Source organism: Rhea americana, unplaced genomic scaffold, assembly GCF_003343005.1.
Source record: "Rhea americana isolate MKP2758 unplaced genomic scaffold, rheAme1 scaffold_267, whole genome shotgun sequence".
Classification (NCBI taxonomy): Eukaryota; Metazoa; Chordata; class Aves; order Rheiformes; family Rheidae; genus Rhea; species Rhea americana.
Window position 1 is genome coordinate 694262 of NW_028186387.1, and position 6751 is coordinate 701012.

At 43.0% G+C, this 6751-nt stretch overlaps 1 long non-coding RNA gene across 1 annotated transcript; it reads left to right on the forward strand.

Annotated features, from left to right (window-relative positions):
* The first annotated feature begins 2810 nt into the window (after positions 1–2810).
* Positions 2811–6040, forward strand: LOC146594236 (uncharacterized). Its single transcript, XR_014896221.1, has 3 exons — positions 2811–2929; positions 5056–5221; positions 5708–6040. It is a non-coding gene; the product is annotated as an uncharacterized LOC146594236 (long non-coding RNA).
* The last annotated feature ends 711 nt before the right edge of the window (positions 6041–6751 follow it).

Here is a 6751-nt window from a genome sequence, read left to right on the forward strand (position 1 = left end):
TATTGCCTAGTGTTTGAATGACTTTTGAGCAAGTACTTAGCATCACTGAAGTTGCTGGTGGTAGTAATATACATTTTTTTTAACTTGCTAACAGAGTGCTGTCTAGATACAAAGGTTCTTGTGTCAAATACAATCTGATGTATTACTGAGCTATTGTTAGGAATGGAAAGCAGTGTTGCATAGGACAGCAGTGATTGCTTTAGGAGAAATATTCTGTCACTGTCCTCTGAAGAGCAGCAGTCTCTATTCCAGATGCTGAAAGGTGAGCTTGGGAGTTGTAGAAAAGACTGGTCTCTGATAACGGTTTTGTGATCTCTTTAGCCTTTAATCAGCTCTGGTTTGAGACTTCAAGGTAAGACTTACCTTAACATCTGAACATAATATACATCATATTGGAAGTATAAGGCAGGACTTGGAGCTTCTACTTTTTTAMTTTTGCCTTGCCATTTGCATACCTTCTGGTTCTGTTAATGGTGAAATCTATTTAGTTTCTAAGATGGGTTGCTTTGTTCTCTGGTCAATAAACTAGAACAAATGATTAAAGAGGTAAAGCTCTGCCTTAAATCCAAGATGGCTTACTGATTTTTTTCTTCTCTCAAACTAAACATAAATATTGATTTGTTAGCTTATTCTGGACACTGCTTGACAGTAAACTGGGCTTTCTAGTCCTCCACACTTGCATCAAGCTGTTTAAATTACTGCTGACCTGCCTACTTCTGCATGCCATTTAGCTACTCTTTCCACAGTTACTAATACTGTTTTGGGTGTAGTCTCCTGGATAAGTATTCAGTGAATAAAGAAACAAGGCTGTAGCTACTAGCTACAGCTAAAGGTGAGCTGTGCTGCTTGAGTATCACAGATGAGGGAAGCACAGCTTCCTGCTGTATCTGCAGACATGGGCAATGGTGAGCCTCTAGCCTTTGTAGTATGGAGCTAGTGTGTGACTCACAGATGCTTGTCATGTGAGTAAGCCTAAGCTTCCTGGTCTGCAAGAGAGACAAGATCTTTTAACAGCTTGCTGTATGAATAAGAAATACTATTTAAAAATAAGATTTATCTAATCTGAGATGCTGACTATCCACTTCATCTGAGGATAAGCCCTTAAGAGCCTTCTCAGGTGGAGGGATTTTGCTTTGACAGTGAAAAGAACATGCAAAATGCTTCCTGTGCAATGCTGGCTATATGACTTAATGAGGAGTGCAGCTGTGTATTAAAGACTGCTCACCCAAGTCAGTGGCATTACTAAGCATAATGGAGTAGTGGATCAATATCTGGGGAGGGAATATGATGATGTTGGAGCAAGAATGCACCATTTTCATCTGGAAACAAGCATTACTTCTGAAAGCAGTTTGAGTGGCCTGTTTACTCTTTAGTTGGGAGCAAGGAAGGAGGGAAGGCCAAATTAAAGTTTTAGAGAGAAAACTTCAGGTGAAGTTCAGTACAAGCCCCTAAAATACAGCTTCTTTTAAGAAAGTATACTAATAGGTATTTGAAATTACTAAGATGCATACTATTGCAACTTACAATACTTATCTTGAGGTAAAATCCTGGTCTGGCCTATTAGAACAGGAGGAATAGTGAAATTAATGGTGGAAATCCTACTTGTTGAATTTGACATAATGCTCTTTTTTTCTTTTTTTTTTTCCTATAAGAGGTTAACTCTGCAGGAGCTCTGAGAGGCCCAGGCAAGTAACTGCAGATAGAAATAGGAATGGATGAGAATGGTTGAAGTAACTTGTGTTAAAACTGGAGTGTAAAGAAGTGTTTAAGAGAAGCCCAGCAAGTCTTAGCATTTTTTTGCCTGTAGGAATCCTCCAGTTCTGTGAATTGTCATGTAAACATACTGTGACCAAAATACTTGTTTAGCTCTATTTGAAAGCAGGCGGTCTTTTTAAGAGTAGCTCCTTGAGGATGGCATAGAGCTTGGAGGTATCTCACCCTCCTAGAACATGCAGTCAAGAACCAAATGTATTACGTAATTTTTCTTTTGAAAGACCAGACTGAAARGCTTATTCCCTTCAAAACAAATAATGTGCCACAGTTTGAATTTGTGCAGGGGCACAAATTAAAGAACAATAGCACTCTCCATTAAAGAACAGTTCATATCTTAGGTATAGCAATGATAAGGATTTCTCAGTTCTTCAGAAGCAGTACTTCTCTTGGAAGTGGAGTATCCCACATCAGGACAGGGACTGGGTTGATTTTTTTTTAATCTGTTGGGTGATAATATGGATTATGACATTTCAGCAAGGACTAGATATCAGTTATTTTGAATGAAATGGAGCAGGTGCAAGTAGTCATACTAAATTCTGATTGGGGGGTATCTGCTCTGACACAGGTGGTAGTTACCAAGCAAAAATGCACCTGCTGAGTACTCCAGACAGATCTGCTGCTCAGATGACACTGGGACTGGCATTATCATGCCACAGGAAAATGCAGGAAAGACATATCTCTTGCACAGAACTCTGATTTAGCTCTGGTGAGAACCAGAGGTGACCTGTTCTTTGCAAGAACTGAACTAAGCTGTGTTGTCTTAGATCTCTCCACAAAGGAAATGATAGATGGTCAAGTGACTTGAATGTTTGGGAGAAACTTGGTATATGTGATAGAAAAGAAACAATGTATGAAAATGTTCTTTCTGAGAGTAAGAGTTTCAGGAAGAAGTTATCCTCCCCTCAGGTAATGATTGCAGCCTTTTTCACTTGAATGTGAAATGGCTGATCTCTGCCTTGCCGTCAAACCAGTAGAGCAAGAGGTTTTTCTCTGCTGGCCAGTTACATAGCTTTCTGTCTTACAGAGGACTGGCCAATGATGTAAGTGCAGGAGCACAGCTACTTCCTTGAGCATAGAAATTATCTCAGCTTTATACTCTAATGAAGCTTAATGAGAGGACTATCATGAAAGGGATGGCTAATCCAGTGGGACTGCAGTGAGTGGAAAGGGGACTGTATAYAGTAAGACGAAAATGAAGTAGTGAAACCCCTTGGCTTAACTCTGCATGTTCTGAAACTGCTGTAAGAAGACATCTGGGAAAGGATTCTAACCATTCACCACAGCACTTCCAAATGTTTTTTTTTTGTAACACTATGTTACTTAATCTCCTGTGAACTGTCAAGTTTTTCACTCTTTGCTTTACCTAATGATATTAGGCTTGGATATTCCCCCCCACACACACCTCTAACTATGGGGGGGGAAAGAGTATTGTAATTCTAATGCTTTATCAATATATTTGATGTTCAAAATTTTGATTAGTATTCAACCTAATGACTTTGTGAACACATTCTTAGCAAATGGTTTTGTCCRTTAGCCTTTTTACCTGCTTAGTGCTATGCTTTTTACCTGCTATGCTACATGAGCTTTCTTAACAGCTTGCCTAATTTTCTAAGCAGTGGGTGACTTGAAGGAAGCAGATTGCTTCCCCCACTGTAGCTAYTGAGCTGTGACTGTTGTAGCTTCCCTGTTACCTCATGCTATGTTGCAGGCAACTTTCAGCCACTCAGCGGGTGCTGTGATCCAGTAGGTGGCAGGGTTGCCCAGCTCAGCTTGGCTGTTATGGTGCAGCTATGCAGTGATGTGTCTGGCAGCCCTGGGATGTTGCCTCAGCTGACCCTTGCCTGTGTGAGAGCCAAAAACGACCACGCAGTGAGAGGTGCCTGATGGTCCGGGCTGCATCATACCATGGTGGGAAGGGGGGATGAATTTTGTAGGGTTTCTGGTGTTGCTGAAGAAGGAGATGAGATGTGTTCAGCTTGGCAGGTTCCCTGTGCCTCAGAATACATCATTCAACTTTTTTAAAAAAGCAAAAACTCACTGGCTTCTGTTAAAGCTTTCAAATGCTGCCCAAACTTTGTCTGAGCCTTGTCAGAGAAAAAGCACTCCATATCCCCCAGCACCCTGGGGAAACAATGTTTTCCTGTCTTTAGAGAGCTGTGAATTCACTGTCAGTACCACACAGATTCTGTGTAACACACAGATGAAGAGGTTGTGTTAGTCATGGAACTGGGTGCATTCTTTGCATGGGCAGGGGAGCTTCTTGGGCAGAGGAGATATGGATATAGGGAAAGGAGTCTGCAAATGATCTTTGGATTTGAGGGAGAAATGGAAGAAAGGACTCCAAAAGCAGACAGTGATCATGCCAGTGGTGATTATGCACTATAGTGGCTGCAAACATTTGGTAATGGGAAGAGAGACAAGTTAGTTTGGAAGGATAAGTATCATTCTGCTGCAAACTACCTTCTCTGGCATGGAGCTGTTGCTGCAAGCAGCATTTGGTAGGGGGTTAAGTTGAGAAGGGAGAGGTAACAGAGCTTACAGAAGACTTACAGAGCTGATACGGTGCAATGAAACCTCTCTGCAGTGAGGTGAAGGGAGAGTAATTGCCTGTCTTGCCTTCAGAAGGTTTTTCCAAGATGTCATTAGCTAGCCAGGGCCCACTGTTATGAAATACTCTGGCTCACCCATGTGACATTGCTGCAGTAAGACAATAAGCTATATATATATAAAAAAAGGTTTATCAGGTCCCTGGAGCAGTGACAGAAAGATCTGGAGACCAGGGAAAGGCTCTCTTCTTATGCTTTTTCAAAATTTTCACTTAAGCCTGGAAAAACCTCCTGAGTCTGGCTTTCCAAACTCAAAGAGTGGCCATTCGCCCAGATCTGTGTAGGAACAACTGTAGTGACTTACCTCCAGCTACCTGTCTCTACTCCAGCAGCAGCAGCCCCTCTCTGTAAAGCTGTCAGAGCTATTGCTGATGTACACTGCCAGCATGGGTTCTGTGGTGTTTGCTGCCAACTTTGTGGATGGCTGTGTGCAGAGTAGAGATTGCTTTTGTTAAACACCTCAAGTCAGAACTGCTGCTCCCAYGTGTGTGTGTTTGTGTGGGAGGGTACTGGGCTGAGATGTTCCCATGCCTGCCAGCCACCTGGAGAGAGAAAGCTCACAGTGTTGCATTTGACATGACTGCAAACAGCCCTGGGATGGCTCAAGCCCGTACATGCCCTGCTTGGAAAAATGCTCTATACTGCTGAAATCCTAGTTAGATTAACTCTCTTCTAGCACTGATCCCTGACCCTTGAGGAGTGACTTGAGAAACTGACATGCTGACAACAGGTGGAGCAGGACTGAAGGGAAACCGTATTTAGCAGGAGCCTGGCCATGGCATGGAGTCTCTCTGCTCTTCATCTGAAACAGCTGTGTACTAAAGGACACCTGTGTACCCCAGGTGCTAAAACCTCTCTACATAGGAGTTCCTTGTGATAGAGACCAAGTACAGAATCTTTGCAGCAAACAGGAAAAGTTCAGGTGTTAGCTGCTGGCCATCTTTGCACAACATCAGTAGGTGGCAGGAAGCTGCACTTAGCACAGCTGAGCTGAGAGTGAACTGTATTTCATAGAATCATAGAATTGGTAAGGTTGGAAGGGACCTTTGGAGATCATCCAGCCCAACCCTCAAATGAGTGCCCCATATGGGGATCGAACCCACAACCTTGGCATTATTAGCACCACACTAGCTAACTAACTGAGCTAAACCTAATCACTTCAGTGTGCTTATTCACAGTGGAGGTTTCTTGCAGCCTGGAACTAAGAGGCACAGCAGATCAAAGGCCTCCAGATTCGGTAAGGACTTACTAGGAGCATCTGAGGAACTTGYAGAACTGTTGTGGAAATGTACCTACACACCTATGTCAAAGGCATTTTTCCTTCTCAGGAGAGGAAAAGCAGAGGTGGTCCAGCATGGTACCTAGAGAGGAGGAAGAATGCAGGGTAGCTGGGGAAAGGTGTGAAGATCCATTCCCACCTGCAGCTGGCAAATTTGGGACAGATGCAAACTTTCATAAGGTGGAAGTAAGTAAATGATTGACTATATTAACATAAAAAGAAGATTCAAGCATCTAGATATCCAAATGGCATCACTTGGCCTCTGGGAATTGAAACATCTGGGATGAGCTGGGGCTGAGTGCAATGGATGTATGGATAGAAGGACTCCAGGGGTCAAGGCATTCCCAAAAGTCATCCTGCCATCCAGCTGAGTCAGACTATTAAAAAAGAAAAAATCAAGTTCAGTTTTCACCTTTCTATGTATGCTTTTTTGTTGTTGTTGTGCCATATCCCTTTCTTTGAGAGACGATGCAGCAGGGTGAGAAAGGGCTTGCACAATGAGCAGCTATCTGAACTGTGCAGCCTGCTGGTGAGATGCAATGTTTAGTTTTAATACCACTTAGTAGGATCATTAAGAGTTGGAGGAAGAAGAAACTCTCCTAATGCCTATGGGATGCATCTGTGAATGAGTGATTATCTTTTGACCAAAGGGTCCTTCATATCCCCTCATCAATTTCTACTGCAATTGAACTCTGGCCTTCCAAAGTCTGTCCTTGTATGCTGGGCTACTACTCTGTGTTTCCTGGGTAGTCCATTTTCATTTCCCCTTGTGGACATTTATATACTGTTTGAGCTCAACCTAGTTCCGCTTTTGGCCAAATCAGTCTTGCGTGGCACCAGTTTAGCTCCCTGCACAGCAGAATGGATTGTTGCAGTCAGGGTGATGTTTCAAGGGCGGTGCTGCTGCTCTAGCTACGCTGTCTGAGAGTAACAGTCTGCTTGGGGACCCTTTAAGTCATCCAAACCACTTCTCTCAAGATGATCCTAGAAGCTTGTAGTTTACTAGGAAGAAGAGCTCATGTTCAGCTGGTGAGGACAGGGACAGGACGTAACTCCCCATGCTGCAGGTAGCAGCTAGCAGCAAGCTAAGCTA